The following is a 17,960-nucleotide window of genomic DNA, read 5'->3' as shown; positions in this document are numbered from 1 at the left end:
CAGTTGTACATAGGAAGAAACGTACGTTTTCTAGGGGGCTGCCCAACTCTTATCTTTTATCCACTTTTTTCTCCTAAGCTTTTGAAGATATTAAGGAAAGTTTGAAACATCAAAGCGTTGAAATTACGTACATTTTCAATTATTCTCTTTTATAATTGCAAAGAAATATCTTATATTTAGTTCAAGAAAATCATGTCATGCATTATGCATATATATTCTTCCCAGCATTTGACTTTTCATGACATGGATATCGTGCCTCCCCTATAATATACGCCACCCATGTAGACATCAATTTTCATAAAGTTTGTTTTCTCCCAATATTGATTGTAGAATATCATACATTCATAAGTCTCTATATACGTACATAGAATCTATTTCATAGTCCAGATTCGATTTCACCATCGTTCACACCCGATCCTTGACGAAATTTAAAAATGATATCATTCCTTATGTCATTAGGGTTATCATTTTTCACACTAAACTCATAATTGTGAGTCAAATGTTGTTGGATTTCAAAATCAAGCTATGAATTCCATGCATGTCTTGCCTAAGTAGGGAATTGGACTATTGAGACTAAAATAGTGCTAAAAGCAACATGCATGTAGTTTGATTCTCTTCTTTCTTTCTTTTTTTCTCTGTCTAAGCAAATACAGGAAAATGCATGGAGGATTATATGGGGGTCCTTCTAACTATTAATCCTAACACAAAGTTTGAATTGACACTTCTTGAAAAAAATGCTAAAACTTTAAATGAATGTCGGAGATGATAAGATAAAAAGCCCAATCATTGAAGAGTTGGGCTTGATTGATCGGTGACCAAGGAATCACCTTCCACATACAAAGAGTTGTTGCCTTCTTTCATGGCCAGGTACTTCACCACGTACAGCCAATTAAGGCTGCAAAAGTTTCCCTTTTATTAGCATCAATAGAATGCAATTTCTTTGTAAAAGGTGAGAGAATAGTGAATACCTCCAATTAAAAGTATAGCCTTTTGATCACATGCATTTGCATTTTACTATAGTTTCATGTGAATCAAATCATCAGAAAAATATCAAAATAGTTTGCATTATTGATGAGTTAAATAAGTTTAATTTTTCAAGTGCAAAGTAAATGGACAGACCCTCATTTAATATATACTACAAATTCAAAATTATTTGTATCTGATGTAAAGAATTGCTATTTCTACTTTAGAATTAGTTGTCCTATCAGACAAGTTGACATGTATTAATGTTCTTTTGATGTGATGTAGCAACAACCTATAATTAATTGTGCAATTAAACTGTAAAAGGAAGAAATTAATTCTATAATTTTTATATCATGTACCTTAATCAATTGTCCATTTGTCCTACTTCTCTATGATGATTCCGCGCGTATGTATGTATGTATTACATTTACAGTCATCTCACAGACACAAACACATCACCTTCACAATAATTTCTGGAAGCCATGATATCGATCATCACCTTTTTTTTTTTTCTATTAAATTATCACTTATTTTAAAAATTTAAGTGATGATTTCATATAATATTACATAGAGGTTATGATTTTGAGCTATAATTCTTACGATTTATTTCTAATTTCAGTTAAAATATTTCATATAATATCTTGTGTTATATATATATATAAAAGTATTAATTAAACAATTAAAAGAAGTTAAAGCCATTATCTGAATTGCCATTAAAGAGATGTAGATGATATGACTATCTTCTTAGTGCATGCCATGCATATCCTTTTGACAGATACATTGGACCAAAGATGAAATTCTGTCCAAGAATTTTTTTTAGAAAAAACTGATGAACCTCAATTTAGATTAATTAATAATATTAGAACCGAATTGCTAACTTCCTAGCCAAGAAATAAAAAAAGGTGCCTAAGCCTAGTAAACCCTAACAAAATGCCATGAAGCCCGCAATAATACCAATTTTGCCAGTTTGCTCCTCATGCCCAAGAGTGTCTCAAACTATTCACTGACTTTAATTAACTTTAGTTTGATGGCCCCTTCAATTCATTGTAGGCTTTTGCTTTCCCATCCTACCAATAAAATGAGTGTTGTTAGGGTACGATAAATGAATTAGCTGCTAAATAATTAAATTTATCAGTCAAATTTTATTACTTAACTTTTCACTCATATTGTGCAATATGACACTCTCATGTGAACTATCATGTGAATTTGTAAGAACATTGTAGTACTCCAAATATTAAATCTCGATATGGTGTAACACAAACCCTATACCAAGGAATTTAGGTTAGATTCTTGATCCACTTCATTCAACACCCTACACCAAGGAATTTATGCCATTATTGAATACCACGTATTGACTAGTTAAGTGACACGTAAACTTTTTACGTCAATTTATAAGAAATTTATAATAAAAGCTATAAGTAGTACCCGTAATAGCACTCATAATCGAACGAACGACTTTTATCTATGCTTTACTACGTATCAATAGGGCATTGGTGAAAGGTGGGGTGAAGGGACCATCATCCTGTAAAGGAACCGAAATCTATTTCATTTCATGAAAGCAACATGGAAGTGGACTATACGCCATAAAGCACTGCGTGCCCCATTTGTTTCTATTGCGTACATTATGATCAGTAATGGGGTCTTGCAAGCACTAAAATTATTCACAACCAGAAAATGCCTCGTCTCTTGTGTACAACTTAACTGCTTGCAAGACCCCACTGATGTATATTTGTCTGTTGGTACTTGGTACCGTAAATGGCAATGTCAATCAGTCATGAGCTTCAATGGGTTTGCCATCGAATATGTGTACTTCTAGCCTTTCACTCTTACCATGTGTTTTGCTGTCCTAGCCTTCTGCAATTTCCCATGTTTCCCTGGCCCATGGTGTATATAACATATTGAATTTAAAAAGAGAAAGGTAAGCACTAGGGCATGCTTAGGTAAATATTACGGTATGAATTTGATTCCCGTAATGAAAATTTTCGTGTCTTATTAGTATAAATTATTTTTAGTTTCATTAATATTTTGATGAGTCTAAATTAAGTTATAGCCTAACTAGTTGAGGGCGCATGTAATTTTTAAGACTAGACCCCTCCTATTATTGGTTCTCGGTAGAATACGTCCATAAAAAATAACAACTATAATCATTTTCTCTTGCTTTTTTTTTAATTATAAAAAAATAATAATAAAAGGAAAGAGAGAAAGGTAGAAAGCAAAGCCAAAAATAATTGATTATTGACTACCCCAAACAGGGAACTTCACATGGCGATGGACAAAGACTTGATTCCAGTTTCTCATTTTGGTCATCAATTATATTTATTACTCCTTCACGTGGTGATCAGATACTAGACCTTTTTTATTACACTCAGTACACTATAAAGCCCTATAAAGTGGTAGGTATAAAGGCTTAAAAGGAAAATTAAAAAATAAATAAATAGTGGTAGGCATAAACACAATAATATCATCTGTCATTAGGGTATTATAATTACTATTATAAATTCTTTATGAATTGATACAGCAGTCTGCATAACACTTTGAGTGTGAGTTTGAAAGGCTTAAAAGTGCGTTTAACACTCAAAAAGTCTGTTTGAAAAAAAAAATACTCGTTTGATAAAAAAATTAAAAACGCTTTTAAATGTGCAAAAAGTAAAAAAAAAAATGATCAAAACACACTTTTGGCAAAAACTTAATTTTGAAGCTTTTGCCAAAAAGAGTTTTTTAACTTAAAAACTCTATTTCTCAAATACAATCTAAAAAATGCCCTTAATTAGTACGCCTGTCACTAAACAATTATATTACCTATCAAATTTTGTTATTCGATTTGTTCACCCTAAAAATACAGCCACACAAGCTTGAAATGAGTTGTAGAGCACGTTTGAGATTGCGTTAAGAAGGGTAAAAAATACTTTTAATATCCATAAAGTTGTGCCAAGCAAAAAAAATAAAAATGGCATATTTGATAAGAAATTCAATAAATACTTCTTTGACCATTTTATTCTAAAAAGGAACCTAAACATAAACCTCGCATAACCCATTCACATGACTACATGAGCATTATTTCAGTTCGAGGCTTGTGTGGAACGCACTTTTTTGGATTATGGGATCTTTGAAAGCTTTTTTTATATAATTGTAACCAAATGGCAGACAAGACCTCAAAGAGAGCTTTTTAGGTTTAAGGAGTTCTTTCAGCTTTTTGGGTCCATGGATCCTCATTCTATCTTCTCTCTTCTATTTAGGACTTCTTTGGGATACGTTTGAGGGGTCTAAAAGTATTTTTATCACTTAAAAAGTTTGTTTAAAGAAAAAAGTATTCGTTTGATAAAAAAATTGAAAGCGTTTTTAATGGTTCAAAAAGTCTAAAAATGGTCAAAAAATACTTTTGGCAAAAGCTTAAAAGTAAAGCTTTTGTTCAAAAGCTTTTTTTGACTTAAAAACTTTATTTCTCATACCCAATTTCAAACAGGCTCTTAGAGTCAGTTTAGAATTGTGTTACGAGGGTTAAAAAATATTTTTAGTACTTTAAAAATTATGCCAAAATATATATTTTTTTACTCTAAAAATTGTCAAAATGTACTTTTAATAAAAACTTAAAATTAAATTTTAAGATTTTACTTAAATATTAATTTTAATGATATTTGAAATTATCATTAAAATTAAATTTTAATTTTAATGATATGTGACACACTTGTGTTACGAGGGTTAACCACACTCAAAAAGATTTTACTTAAATTTTAATGATATTTGAAATTAAGTGACTCATTTTTGTTATCTTAATATCTATAATAAGTGATATATAAAGATTAAATAAAATAATATTTTAAAAGAAATGATAATATCTGAAATATTTAATTTATAATAATTATTAAAATTTAAAAATGCTAAAACGTAGTTTAGATGACCTTCATCCGTACGCCGAAAAGCTATTGGAAACTCTCGTGAGCTGCTTTCAGAGCCATTACTAACCAAAGCCCAGGCTACCTAGTTAAGGCCCATGAAAGATCAAAGCTGAACTCGGCCCAAGCCCAAGGCTCGCGCAGAACCAACCGAAACCAAAAAACTGTTACCATTTGGCGCTCTCCGACGGCCGGCCTTCAAATTTGTCTCATACTGACGAACCCTCTCTCTCCGCCAAAGATTCTCCATCTCTGCTATCGTCACCATGCAAACTTTCTCTATAAACGATTTCTCTCTCTCGCTTCGCATCCATGACCAACCATGGATTCCCAGCTTCCCGCCATTTCTCTCACTCTTGTGTTCTTCCTCTGCACCTTCTTCTCCTTGGCTCGCTCGTCGACGATCGGCGTCGGCTACATCTCGCGGCTTCTCGAACTCCAGGACCGCGAGCGAGCTCCTCCCTCGGTACAGGAGGCCGCGGCTAGCGCCGTTCTCCATCGGCTGCTTCCTTCTCACTCTTCCAGCTTCGACTTCCAAATCGTCTCCAAGGTATTTGGTTTTCGTAAACTTTGTTTTCTTTTGTGCTGTGTATGGCTGCCGAGAAAATTTATGAGAAGAAAGGAAAGCTAATTTGAAGTTTCAGCATCTCGAGCCTGAAAAAAATGCTAAAACTACTTGTTAGACTTCACTCAAGTTAGCCTAGTTCAAATTTATTGCTCCCTTGTATTGCTTAAAGATTGAAGCAAAAATTTTAAGAAAATTTATTTATATACACAGAAAATCACAGAGTGGATATGTCCATGTAAATATGATTAGATTGTAAATTGATTGTTGACATTGAAAATAAAAGGCAGAATATAGTTGTTGATTGATGTTTATTTGAAACGTTGTGTTTAAATTTAGTCGTCTTGATCAGGATATACTCTGCTCTGCTTCTGGTACACTCCACATAATGTTTACAAAGAAGAGGCTCTCACTCAATTCATTTATTTTGAATAGGAGCAATGTGGCGGTGAGTCTTGCTTTATGATCAAGAACAATCCTTCTTTCATTCGGCGTGGGGATCCGGAAATTCTGTGAGATTTCTTCATCCACTATATATGGATTGTCTCCATGGAATTGTTTATTGTGCTCGTTTATGCTGACTTAGCCATATGTTCTAAATATTTTGTGATGCTTTAATTGGGAAAGTCGGGTACTCTCTTGTCTTGCTTTGTTTTGGGGAGTCTAATATCTGTTCAATATGGATCAACATATTGTAATGACCTCAGTCAAACATATAAATGCATATTGACCTGTAAAATACTATCATGTAGATGATTGAGAGTATCCGGTTGACACCTAACATGTGACTTCAACGCGTAACTAGAATTTCTGGAGTCACTGGAGTGGAGATTTTGGCTGGTCTGCACTGGTATTTGAAGTATTGGTGTGGTTCACATATATCTTGGGACAAAACTGGTGGCGCGCAGCTGTTTTCAGTACCTAGAGCTGGCTTGCTTCCCCGTGTTAAAGATGCTGGTATCTTGGTCCAGAGACCTGTTCCTTTGAACTACTACCAGAATGCTGTTGCATCTAGCTGTAAGATTCTTATTTCGAAAGGCGTTTGTTTTTCTGGAACTTTCATAGCTCAATAGATAATTTGATAAGCCAATGATTTGTGAGACTGAAACATTATAATTTCTGTAGTGTTTTATGGCCTCAAATTTCAATTGTGTTCTGATAGATTTTAATTTATTTTCTTTCGTCTGCTTTCGGAAGATTCTTTTGCTTGGTGGGACTGGACAAGATGGGAGAAGGAGATTGATTGGATGGCTCTCCAAGGTATCAATTTCCCGCTAGCATTTACAGGACAAGAAGCTATTTGGCAGAAGGTTTTCCAGGTGATTTCCTGCTTTATGTAGTTTTCCGTATGAGTTTGAAAGATTTAATCTTTCAGTCTCTTGGGGCTTTTTGTTTGGTTATGTTTTCTTGTTTGAAAATCTTGTTACCAGCAACATTGATACTACAATCTCTTTATGATTTTAGCTTGTAAATATGATTTCTTTAAGTTACATTGTTTAGTCAATTCATTATATCCAGATGACCTTGGTACTAACTCATGAGTCATGATTCATGATTCATGAATTGTGTAAAAATAAATTTAGCATCTCCAGACATCTACTCTTCTAATGATTTATTATAATCCTCTAGCAGAAATTTAATTTAAGCAAAACGGATTTGGATGATTTCTTCGGAGGCCCTGGATTTCTTGCATGGTCACGTATGGGAAATCTGCATGGGTAAGTTTGTAGATCTTGTTTAGTTATTTGTATGTTTTGTAGGGTAATTTAATTTCTGACCTGTGAAAGTTTGCCTTTCTTCTTGTTTGTGTTCAACAACTTGACATCCCTTTTCTTTTTAATTTTAATCTTAATCTTAATTGTAGTATATTTGTTGTTTCAGGCTTGACAATACTTTTCAAATAATTGAAATGATAAATGCATTCATTCAACTCATTATTTGAAGCCTTTCAATCACTTTGACGTACTGGTCCTTTACCTGCTTTTAGCAAAAGCTGCTTTTCTCATGGACACGAGTGTCCTAATCCCTGAAAACAGTAACTCTCGGTTGTAACTTCTTTAGTTTTTATTTTGCAATTTTTTTAACTTACAGTATCTTTATCACAGATGGGGTGGACCATTACCACATAGTTGGTTGGATCAACAGCTGATTCTGCAGAAGAAAATTCTCGCCAGAATGTTTGAACTTGGAATGACTCCAGGTGCAAATGGTTCCTTAACATCTAGTCATTTTTTCTTCCTGATTTTGAATTACTCTTTATGGTTGAAATGGCCAAAGTCTATGATGGTAGTAGAACCAGTGAAAATGTAACTGATTAGTTTATAAGGTATCAAGCATTTCTTTATCTTCACATCACCATGTCATTTCATTATCATGCAACTGTTTGGTATATTTAGGAAAAAATGATTATTAAGCTTTGGTGCCCATTTGTAGCAAATCCTAGAATGACTTAGATTCACTCCTATAAAATTCTCTGAACAAATGATACATATTTTTTAAAAAAATATTTAAACTTGGAAAATGATATATTTTACCATATACTTTCATTTTCCCCCTTGTGTGGATAATACTCTTAATGCATGCAGACTTTTCTTTTCAGTTCTTCCAGCCTTTTCTGGAAATGTGCCTGCGGCATTGAAATATATATTTCCATCAGCAAAGATAACACGTTTGGGAAATTGGTAAGTAGTGCCATCAGCAAAGATAACACGTTCAGGACTCTCAAAGATTTAATTACATTCATATATGTCCCAAATATCTTTTGAGATTGTTGGAAGAGTAGAGAGCCTTTCCAAGGAAAAATGAAGAATATAAGGAATGGAATTGGAGTAAAGAGGACTCTCATCATGTAAAAAACTTGGGGATCAAAAACTTTACATAGGTTAGACATGTTTGACGTAAAGGACTGTTATTTATTGTGATTCTAGAAACTAATACCTTAGAGAATCATAGAAGTCCTGAAGGCCTCATTAAATAGAATAATGCTATATACCACATTTTTATTCTACAATTATCTCACAATGTTGATATGTTAGTTCCAACCAACCCCTTGTTAAAAAAATATATATATATTCAAGGGTTGATTGGAACTGTTACGTTAACATTCTGAGTTAAAAATGTGGTATATAACATTACTTTATTAAATTTAGCTAATACCTTAGACATGGAGCTTGAAGAACTAAAATTTATCTGTTGTATCATTAAAAAATCTACAAAAGTGGAATCTATATCAAATTCTGAATTCATATTTTATATATAAGTAGCTTTGATTTGTTTCAGTAAAAGCTGAAGACTTCATCTTCCTCTTTGTGATCCTGCTTCAGGTTCTCAGTTGAGAGTGACCTTAAATGGTGCTGCACTTATCTTCTTGATGCAACCGATCCCCTGTTTATTGAAATTGGGAGAGCATTTATCAAGCAACAACTGAAAGGTGCACTTGCTTGGCTGTTCCTCCCCTTCTTTATGTATGTCTATGCATAAGAAAGTAGTAGGATCTTACGTGCATGTGTGCCAAAGAAAGACTGGTGTTTTTAATTTTTGACATGCTTTGAATTGCCTTTTTGGTCAGAATATGGAAGGACTGGTCACGTATACAACTGGTAAGATATTCTCTGAATTGTTTTCTACAGTTCATATATTTTTTCTTTAAATTGGAAATATTCTTCCTTGAAGTTTATTTCTATTGTGTAATGATTTCTGAACCTACTCCAGTGATACTTTTGATGAGAACACTCCACCTGTAGATGACCCAGAGTATATCTCTTCACTAGGTGCTGCAACATTTAGGGGAATGCAAAGTGGTGATAATGAGGCTGTCTGGCTTATGCAGGTAAAATTATCACATTTGATTTAGGTTTTCCTACGATGCAGTCATTTTCCTAGACCTTCTGGTTGAATTTAGTTTTTTATCTATGATTTATATTTGACTTGAAATTAGCATGCATAGCCTCTAAATCGTGGATCCACTGTGGCCTTGGTTTCTCATATATTGTCAAGCTCTTAGAGTTGCTTTCCATTTACTATTAACTTCAGTTTTGAATCTGACATTTTTTTTCCCCAGGGGTGGCTGTTTTCATATGATCCATTTTGGAGACCTCCACAAATGAAGGTTATGTCTATAACATACTTGCTTTCTTTCATGTTTCTTTTCTAGTTATTAATGCCTTCTCATTTTTAAGCATGTAATCAATCTAAACTTATCACTCATTGTTTGAGAATTGGTGTTAAAAGCCTCTGCAGCTCAAACGAAAATAAGGATAAGAAGTTCATTGACATAACATTGTATCATTTGATGGAGACTATAGGATAAGAAGTCATTGACTTTACATTGAATCGTTTGATGGAAACTATCTACTTCTAGTGGCTTGTCTGACTTCATGTCTGAAGTTCCCAATGCATTGGGAAAGAAGAGAACAATTTTAGGGAGAGAGAAGAGGGGAAAAAAAGGAAAGAAAAAACTATATTGCTAAAAAAATCTAATCATATATGAATATTTTAGAGCAAATTATGCTAAAAAGGTTTTTTCATGGCTGTGGTCAAGTTCCCCCTTTATGTTGTGCTTTTGGTTGACATAACCTACGCTTGTTTGCAGGCACTTTTACATTCTGTTCCCTTGGGGAGGCTCGTAGTCCTTGATCTGTTTGCTGAAGTGAAGCCTATATGGACTACTTCACAACAATTCTATGGTGTTCCCTACATATGGCAAGTCATTATTCCATTTATAGTTATCTATGATATATAGGATGAATATCTAATTGAGGATTAGTTTGTTTGATACTTGTCAAATATGGACACGCAACAAGAGACTGACTCATCATGAGTAGCCACTCTTGTATCATTTCAAAAATGTTATAGAATATGTTTAATATGTTGTGTTATGAAACTCTTGCTTTTTTCTTTTCCCCTTTTGGTAATACTGAAAATAATGTTAATCGGGCTATTTGAAATTGGGCCAGCAGCCCAATAATAACCTACCCTTAAAGTTGGACTGCTTGGCAAGACTTCCAAAGACAACTATGTATGGGTTGACGTGGATGCTTAAATATATGGCAATGTCCTACCATTTACCTTTTTCTTTTTCTTTTTTATCTGTCCAACAGTTTCACACCCTTGATGAAATGTGTCAGTTTGTGTCCATGTCTATTGATTAAACTGTCAGAGGGTTTTTTTATGTGCTTGACTTTCAAACAAATGAATTTTTTTTTTTTTTTTTTCCGCATGGGGGTACTCAGTTAATTATTTGCCTCACCCTTTTGGTACCTTATCATTTCTTTCTCTTTTGCTTTCTTGTTTGATTTGTTAGTTTTCTACTCTACAGGTGTATGCTGCACAACTTTGCAGCAAACATTGAGATGTACGGAATTTTAGATGCAATAGCATCTGGACCAGTTGACGCTCGTGAAAGTGAAAATTCAACAATGGCAAGTTTGTCCATTCCAATTTTGATTGTTCCCTCAAGATATATCCTGTTAAACTCATAGTGTTATGTAACAACATCATGCCAATTATCATGTGTCATTGTTAAGCAACATTGTGACTGCATTTGATCAGTTAAGATGCATTAATGTTTTTGAATTTTCTTGAGGAAATTTCATTGATTGAAATTGCAGAAACCAGATACATTTATGATGCTTGGGAGTAATTATATCCCATGCAACACTGATAGTCCTTTTCCACTAGTTTTTTTAGCATTTTATTTAGATTGCATATCTTATTTTACCTCTTTATTTATCTAAAGGTTGGTGTTGGAATGTCAATGGAAGGTATCGAACAAAATCCTGTGGTTTATGACCTAATGTCTGAAATGGCATTTCGACACAACAAAATTGATGTCAAGGTAATATTAAGTTTTTTCCAACTCTCAGAATATTGCTTATTTTGTCAATCTATGATTTCGATTTATAATTGGAAAGTTAAGTCACGAGCAGGATATGGTTAATTAGTTACCAAAGAAAGCCTTCCCAATAGGACAAAATTTTGTCCTTATGTCATTAGGTAGGTTATGGATTTCATCCTATGGTCCTCTGCAACCTGTGCCTTCTGCCTGTATTGCCTTGAGCAGCACCAAGCTATGTCTACCATGTTTAAATATTATTCCGAAACCATGGACATTCTTTCTCGGTACACTTAAAAGAATTTCATTGTAGGACTTGATATTATTTATATATAATATATTTCTATATTTCTCTCTATGCTTGGGTTTTTCTAAATTCACCTCCTACTTACAGTGTGTTCAAGTATTTGCTTTTAGATGCTCTGAAAAATTTGTGCATCCATGAGTCCCTTTAAAACTATTCTTCTTTATAAAAGTCTTTAACTAAGGGTCTGTTTGAGTGTGTATTTGAGGGGTCTAAAAGTGCGTTTAACACTTAGAAAGTCCGTTCGAAGAAAAAAGTACCAATTTGATAAAAAAATTTGAAAGCGCTTTTAAGGGTTCAAAAATGGTCAAAACACATTTTTGACAAAAGCATAAAAATGAAGTTTTTGCCAAAAAACACTTTTTGATTTAAAAACTCTATTTCTCAAACGCAATCACAAACAGGTTCCAAGTCCGAGTTGCTTACTTTTTTCTTTTCTTTTGGTTTTGATGTTCCTTTTTTCTCTTTCTTCTTTTTTCTTTTTTGTGGGGGTTGGGGGGTGTTGTGATTTTGAATTATTAACATCACCTAATCATCCTTATTTCAGACATGGATTCACTTATATTCAAAAAGACGCTATGGCCAATCAGTTCCTTTAATACAAGATGCCTGGAATATATTGTATCACACTGTCTACAACTGCACTGACGGTGCCTATGTAAGTTACCCTAACTTGCCTTTTGTATTTTTTATTGTAAATTAATTTAGCCTTCCTGTTTATAATTCATAGGGAAAAACGCCTTTCGTCTCTTCAATTTTTGCAAGGATGCATCAGTTTGACCTTTTATCCAAATATGTTTCTCCAATGCATGCTTTATATTACTTGTAATTCTTTCATTTCTACTTCTGATATAACAGTACCATATTGCTTATCCTGAGTTGTAAAGAGGTTGAACAAGACTGATAATTATAAATTATACATATTATTGTCTCTACATTTATTGGATGCTTTTGAGTTGCAATTACACATATAGATATGCTTAGCACATTAACATTCATTTGAATCTAAATCCTAGTGATATGAGAACAGGACAAAAACAGGGATGTAATTGTGGCATTTCCCGATGTTCATCCTTCCTTTATTTCAATTCTGCAAGAAAGGTATAACCACTATGGAAAATCAGTATCAAGAAGAGTCGCCCTAGAGGATATAACTGATTCATTTGAACTGCCTCATCTATGGTATTCAACTTCTGAAGTAATACATGCATTAGAACTTTTCATTGCAAGTGGAGATGAACTATCAGAAAGTAACACTTACAGGTTAGCAAATATACATTTTTTTTTTCTCGTAATACTTGAACAACTTATATATTTTCTTTTGTACCTACTTTTTCATATTCACATGTCTCATCTGTTCTTAGGTATGACCTTGTTGACCTCACTCGACAAGCTTTAGCAAAATATGCAAACCAGCTATTCTTAAAGGTTATAGAAGCCTATCAGTTGAATGATGTCTATGGAGTGGCCACTGGCCAGCCATAGCCAGAAGTTTCTGGACCTCGTGGAAGATATGGACGAACTCTTAGCCTGCCATGACGGATTTCTTTTGGGACCTTGGTTTGAAAGTGCAAAAAAACTTGCCCATGGTGAAGAACAGGAACAACAGGTTTTGATCCCTCTGACTTGTTACCTATTACTTCTCAAATAACATTTGCAAATCGGTTGATTTTAGTTGATGTCATTCAAAAATACAGTTTGAATGGAATGCAAGAACTCAAATAACCATGTGGTTCGACAACACAGAGAAAGAAGCTTGCCTGCTTCGTGATTACGGTACGCCAACATTTCCTGCCTTGCTGTTCTTCTTGTCTCTATAGTTGAACTTGTAGGTATAGACCCATTTGGTGCCCAAGAATTGTCCTATCAGGATCGTTGTTATATTAATCATAATAGGGAATCCAGCGGCATTTTCTTTGATGCATCTGAGAACATCCTACAACACTACACTGTAGAGATATGAAATTGTCGGCAAAACGATTGCAATACATTCATGTAATTGTTATATTTCCTATGTTTTAGGAAACAAGTACTGGAGTGGACTTTTACGAGATTACTATGGCCCACGAGCAGCTATATATTTCAAGTTCTTGGTAGAAAGTTTAGAGAAGGGGCATGATTTTCAGTTGAAGGATTGGAGGAAGGAGTGGATAAAGCTGACAAATGATTGGCAAAGGAGTAGGAAACCATTCCCAGTGGCAAGCACTGGAAATGCTCTAGAAACATCCCGGTGGCTTTACAACAAGTATTTGAGAAGCCCTGACGCATAAAATTATCCAATGAAGATGCCATTGCATGGATCAATGTACTTCCTGGAAAAAGGCATAATCTGTGAACTGGTGCTTACTGCAGCAAAATATCTTTATTAGCGTATTTACCTGTTCTTTCCATGCTTTACTAGTCTAGTATCTTTTTCTCTATGCATAATAACAAGGGTTGAATCCCTTTTTGGTCCTTGTAGTTTGTACTTTTATCAAATGGTTGCCTTGGTTTCAAAAACTATCAAAATTGGTACTTGCGCTTGTTTATTATCTTTTTTAGTCGCTTCGTCTATTTTTCGACCAAAAACTTAACGGCCCACCATGTTAAGCCTATCAATGACTACCATGTGTCCCATATGCACATTAACATTATGTATTTGCTTCTTTTTTTTATCCCACCCTGCAGTGGGTCGCAGGGGATTCCACCATTGGGGTGGGTGGTCGCAGTTCCCCTTTCGGGTGGTCAGAAAATGGACATAGGGACTAAAAAAGCTAATAAGACAAATGCAAGTACCAAGTCTACCAAGTCTGATAGATTTTAAAACTGAGGTAACCATTTGATCCAGGTTTAAACCATAGGGACCAGAGGGGATTTAACTGCAATAATATTGCAATAACCCCATATCCGTAACAAAGATGTAAATTTAATCAAAGTTTTAGCTCTCTTCACATGTGAGATACGATAACACTTTAGAATATTTTAATTGAAATGAAGTAAATTGTAAGAGTTAAAGTTTGAGTTCATAATCTTTGTAATAATATTATGATAAATTATTACTTATTTTAAAAAGAAACGGTAATTCAACAGTTACCAACTTACCTATGTGGTACTGCTTTTTATTCTAAGGGTTAAATATTTCGTACCCCCTAAGGTTTTCCAACTTTATGTTTTTCTCCTATGGTTTTATTTTTATCACAGGAGATCCCTGTGGTTTTGATAAGTGACCAAATTAGTTAATCCGTTAGTTGACCGTTAGGACTGACACGTGGATCAATCAGACGTCGACACGTGACACATATTTAATTTTATTTTAACGGTCAACTAACGGATGGACTAATTTGGTTACTTATCAAAATCACAGGAACCTTCTGTAATAAAAATAAAACCACATAAAGAAAAAAATAAAGTTAAAAAACTATAGGGAGATATGAAGTATTTAACCCTTATTCTAATCCTAGACAAAGGCTGAGGTACTGAACGAGACAGCAATGGGTATACATGACGCTGACGGGGGGGATGACAAAGGGGGTAATTTTTTAAGCCATGGGCTTGGGAGGAAAGTAGAAATTATTTTTGTTGCTAGTCGCTGCCTGAAGTCATCCAACGACCACGCCATTGCGGACTATTGACCCATAAGATACACATTGATTCAGCATCCATCTAGAAGCTCTACCTTTCTGCTTTTTTTTTTTTCTTTTTCTTTTTTTTTTGTTAGTTGGTAGGTTTAGGAGCTGTACTTTGACTTTCAAATCTACGCAGATAAACCTCTTAAAGTTCAAACTATAGGCTATAGCTGGGGGCAGCCGCCAAAAAGAATGGGGCCACCGCCTTCTCCTTGACAAGGATTCTCTACAAATTTTTTTTAATTGATTTTCAAATTACGCATTTTCATGTTGTTTTATTAAAAAATATTACATATTAAAAAATTGACATGTTAGTTGAGGCAAGTAATGCTAAAAGGTTATCTTATGTCACTTAAAATTATTATTTAATTAAATTTTAAAAGTAATCAATAACACTACCAATAATAATTTTAAAAATATATATTATTTTTGAAGTAACACAATAGAGACTATTGAGAATAAATAGCCCTTTTTTTTTTTCGCAAAAGACTTCTTATTGACTTATGAAGAAACGTTTTTTTTTCTTTATAAAACTAAAAGATAGTTTTTTGCTCAAAATATTTTTGCAACATAGAGATTTAAAACATGATTAAAATATATTCAATTATCATCGGTAACATATCACATTTTTAATAAGTCATTTTCCAAATCGTATGATTTCATAATTTAAAATTTAAAATTTTTCTTTAAAAAATAAAATTGTAAGAGATCATTATCCCATTTCCTGTTGTGAATGCTATGATCAAGAAACCTTCTGGAAAATTCCAGAAGCCAGAATCCCCCACACCATTCAAGTATTTGTCACAAAAGGAAACGGAAGAAGGGGCTTTCTTGTCCAATAAGGAAAAAAAGAAAAGCGAGAACGTTTGACTTCTTGAAATGCCTACGCCGCATACGTGTTAATCTCCGGATTGGTTCCAACTCCTATATCCCCTCCAACACTATAAAAATGTTTATAAGATTGACGAAATCCCATCTCAATCCTATTCCCAAAACTTGCACGCCTCTCTCTCTCTCTCTCTCTCTTTCTCTCTCTTGAAGTTTTTGCTGCAATGGAAGGAAACAGCTCGTATGGGACATCGTGGGCCGACCAGTGGGATTCCAACCCGGACCCTGCCCCTGCACACGCCGAGAAGAGCGGCGGTTCAACCGCCAAGTACAAACAGAAGGTTGGAGAAGGCCTTGGAAAGACCAAAGCTGTGGCTTCCAATGGCTTAAAGAAGGTGAAGGAGGGCTCCTCTGTAGGCCTTCGATGGATCAAGGAAAAGTATCACAAAACCACCCAGAAGCACTAGTTAAATTTTAGACATGATCATCTCTTCTGTTCTTCCTATATGTTTTTTTTTTTGCTTTAATTTTGTGACTTTCCTAGATTCATTTATTCTTCTGTAACATATATAGGCTTTTGGGTGTTCATAAATAATACGTGATTGTGTCTTTTTTTGTTTTCAATAGATCTTGTCGTCTCGATTTTATGGGTATGTTTATTCAAATTCGAGATAATATGTGATTGTGTGATGTGGGAGGAAGCTTTTGGCCAACGGGATGGATTTGATGATTGACGGACAACACATTCAACGTAATTGGTCAAACTTTGGTTTGAAAATTCATCCCCATATGTATGCAAATAGAGTAATAGGAGAGATTACTTTTTTATCCTCTTAAAGTTGATGTGGTTTTTAAAATTATTGTTAAATTTTAAATGAATCATGTTTGAATTTTGATATAATGGTAATTTTGAAAGCCACATCTTCTTTAAGAAGATAAAAAAATAGTCCCTACAATTACTCATGCAAAATATGATCTACCACATGCTGGAATCCAATTATAATAAATTAATAATACGCAAAACTTTCAATGCAATGCGTGTAGCAGTCCAATCAGGTAAAATGGAGAGGATGCATCTTATGATATCCATATTAAATTCAATAAATTGTATATATTTATTTTTTGAAATTGAGAGGATTCCGGAATAGGCACTTATTAATATACTTACCATATAAGAAATTACTTAGATTCGTTTGGGTTTGTAATTTTAAATTATGCAATTTTTAAACATGTTGGTTAAGCGTTTGATAAAATTGCAGTTTAACCTTTAACATTGTGCATTTAAAAAATGCATATTTTTCTATGTTTTCAAATCACAATTTTAATGGTACATTTTTTACGATTTAGTTTTAAATTATATTTATTGTCTGCAAAATTCGCAATACCAAACGAATAAAACATTAAAAAAAATAAAAAATATCCCAAAAACAATATGCTGTTGATATCACTTTGGTGTTGGTATGGTAAGGTGAAAAGTAAGGCTATCTACTGGTGAAGTGTGAATTGAGAGGGAGTGCATTGAATTGCTTGGCTGTAATTTTAGATGGGGGAAAGAAAAATGAATTTATTTATGCACCTCTTCTGTCTGTGAGGCAATTTTGTTCACCATCATCAGCATCGATCTGAAGATAGAAGGAATAGGAAAAATAATTCAAAATTCTCTGCCCAATAGACAACTTGCTCTTCTTCCTTTTTATACGTCATAATTGGATTTTGACATATCCTTTCCACTAGAGATATACCAATATAAGAGCCGAGCATGGGGAGGTTGCTGCCAAATGCCTCGAAAGGCCAAATATATATATATATATATATATATATATATATAATAACAGTAAGGTCCAGTTTTCAATCGATAAGATTATGATGACATATCCTTTTTAATGGGCAATATTTTTCAAGCGTTTCTCGATGCTTAGAAATAGCTTAAATTATGTAATTGAAAATGTTACAATTTAAACAAACAAAA

The 17,960-nt window shown here is 33.8% G+C and overlaps 1 pseudogene; it reads left to right on the top strand.

Moving 5' to 3' along the window:
- Positions 1-5,061: 5,061 nt before the first annotated feature.
- Positions 5,062-13,948, top strand: LOC132175171 (alpha-N-acetylglucosaminidase-like; annotated as a pseudogene).
- The last annotated feature ends 4,012 nt before the right edge of the window (positions 13,949-17,960 follow it).

The sequence above is a fragment of the Corylus avellana genome, chromosome ca3, assembly GCF_901000735.1.
Source record: "Corylus avellana chromosome ca3, CavTom2PMs-1.0".
Taxonomy (NCBI): Eukaryota; Viridiplantae; Streptophyta; class Magnoliopsida; order Fagales; family Betulaceae; genus Corylus; species Corylus avellana.
The sequence above is the reverse complement of the archived record's forward strand: the minus strand, read 5'-3'. Positions and strand labels throughout refer to the sequence as shown.